Source organism: Pyrus communis, chromosome 10, assembly GCF_041283825.1.
Source record: "Pyrus communis isolate YQ-2024b chromosome 10, ASM4128382v1, whole genome shotgun sequence".
NCBI lineage: Eukaryota > Viridiplantae > Streptophyta > Magnoliopsida > Rosales > Rosaceae > Pyrus > Pyrus communis.
In genome coordinates this window covers 24,810,001-24,812,806 of record NC_142574.1, presented here as the reverse complement: position 1 = coordinate 24,812,806, position 2,806 = coordinate 24,810,001, and positions in this window count along the sequence as shown.

Genomic DNA, 2,806 nt, shown 5'->3' with positions numbered 1-2,806 from the left:
AAGAGAAACAATTGGCGTTGCTGAGTTTATTATACTTGTCGATCAAGTTTTATTGTTCTTTACTGTCTTGCTCATCAAGTTTTATTGTTCTTCACTTTCAATCTTAGACTCTTGATTACAAACATTTTGTACATTTGTGTCTAAAAACGTGGGACGTGTAATGTTTGTATATTTATCTTCTTTTGATATTAATTTTTAATGATATTTGATGTGGAAATAGAATTTTTTATGTATTTAGCAAATTCCTTTTTTTACATATTAATGTACAAAGAACCAGGGATCAAAGGACTTTAGGGTCTCACTTTGAAGGCTTGCCTAGGGCCTCCAAATTCTCAAGGCCGTCCTTGTCCAAGAACCGTTGATCTGCAGCAACCATCCCATCTCTTCTTTCTTCTAGCTCTTCATTCCTTCCTTTCCCATCTTTCCTCAACATTCTTTCCTCTATGTGATTCCGTTTTTCCTGCCCTCTTTGCACTTCTTTATGCCTTCCTTCTCCCCTCTTAGCGGATCTCTGTCAGAAATTCAGAGGGATGGACCAGTGGTCCATTCCTCCACATTGATACCATCTTAACTTAACCATCTCTTACTTAGTATTGAGTTTTATCACAAAAGCCCTTAATGTTATTAGGAGTGGAACAACACATTTATATATTGTATTTTATTTTCTCAATTCCCAACGTGGGACTTATATTCAACACACACCCCACGTGAGACAACGCATGGCATTACATTAAACCTAGTAACTCGGGCACAACAAAAACGATGTTATATGAAACTGGTAACTCATGCACAACATGAACCCATAAGACCTACAATCAAACCTGCTATGATATCATATCAGAAATTCGTAGAGACATGCTACTGGTCTAGTCCCTTGCCTTCTCTCGAGGTCTTATTACTTGACTTAAGCTTAATTCATGGTTTTGGGTTGGATTTGTTGTCATTGGTGGGTCGAACTTCAAACCACTTGAATTCATGGTGGTGACACTCTCCTCCACTATCGTGTGGTTACACAGCCTTAGGGGCCCAAATTTGTGGCAAATTCTCTAGCTTGCCACGTGAAAGTTATGGATCCAACTAGTGTGGTGAAGTTGCAGGTGGTCTTGCCTAGAGTGTCATAGTCCTCTATTGAGACTAGCTGACTGGTGGACTCTTTTTTTTAGATTAGTGTATGTTTTGTTTGTGTCACAATAGGTAATGTGGTATCGCCTTTGAGTGATGACTTGATATGGTCTCACCTTCGAGTGACGATTCTATGTGGTCTCACCTTCAAATGATGATTCTATGTAATCTTGCCTTTTAGTGGTGACTTTATGTGTCCTCTCTCTCCAGAGACGACTTTGTGTGGCCTTACTCATCAGCGAAGATATGTGTGTGCACTAGTATAGGTTTGTTCCATTTATTGTTCTTGTGACATTCTATATTGGTGCACCTATACTTGTGGTCGCCCTGTAGGGGTTTTGATTAATTGCTTGTTTGTGCAAATCCTCTCCAAATAAATGTATTGGTCACTGGAGCAATGTACCCAGTTAACACTCTTGTATTTGATTATGACGATCAATGAAATCCCGCTATTATTTCTTGTAAAAAATAAATATGGTACAACAAATAAAATTTGATTTCATATTTCAAATATATAAAACACAAACCATATTTCATTAAATCATATTCATTCTAATACTTACGACTTTGTTAACTACATTTATTTAATTCTTCTTGGATTCTATACAATTAAACAGAGTAATTTGGATTATTTTTTGTATTAGCTATGCTGAAGAAGTTACGCACTAATGATTTGATCTAGTGGGTTCTAAACAAGATTGAAAGGGTAAAAATAGTTCACGAAATTTAAGAATTAATTGAGTTTTGATACGATGAATGCAAATAAGATACAATGGGTTCTATTAAAGCCAAACGTATTATGTCAGACGTACTGAAGAATAACTCAAACTTAAGTGTTGGTATTTCTCATTCAAAATCCTAGCCACCCTTTACGCTCCCAAATCCAGATCCGAAACCATTTTAGCCGTCGGTTCCTTGCTTTGGCTTGGGGCTACTGGCAACCACTATCACCCTTTCGATAATTCTGATTTCGGGGTGTAACACAATCCTCAACTGGTTTTGCGGCTATGCCACCTTGTTCACTCAAAAATGACGGAGACGCCTCCTTGGGCAATCAAATTTGGCGATTAGACCGCTTAGGCTGATATTGCAGCTGCGCCATTTGAGTGATCAGATTTGGTGGCTCCGCCGCTTAGCACGCTAAAAATTTGGTGGCTTCACCGCCTCCTTTGACACGTGAACACTGTGGATTCCGCTTGAACGTTGTTGGTGCAGGTTTCCTTGGTCAGAGAGTCACAGCCCTCCATGGGAATGGGCCGGGCAGTGGATCTTTGCTCAGAGTAGTGCAGTTTGCTGTCTCGTCTAACGAGTAACGTGGTCGCTCTTTAGCAATGGCTGAATGTGGTTTTCATCTTTTAAGAGATGAGTTATGTGGTCTTGTCTTTCAACGATGACTTTAAGTGGTCTCGTTATTCGGTGATCACTTTATGTGGCCTCGCTATTCATCAACGACCAGTGTGTATGTTGATCCGAATATGTTGCCTCTATCGTGTTTTGTGATAGATTTCCATTGTTGTTGTTTGTAGTTTTGTGCATGTGGTAGACTTTTAAGGATTTTGCTTTTATTGTGCGCTTGTGCAAATTCATTCAGATCAATTTCTCAGTCACTAGAGCCATCTATCCAATTGACACCTCTGTATTTGTTATCTATTGGCACCTTTGTATTTGCTTGTGATGATGAATG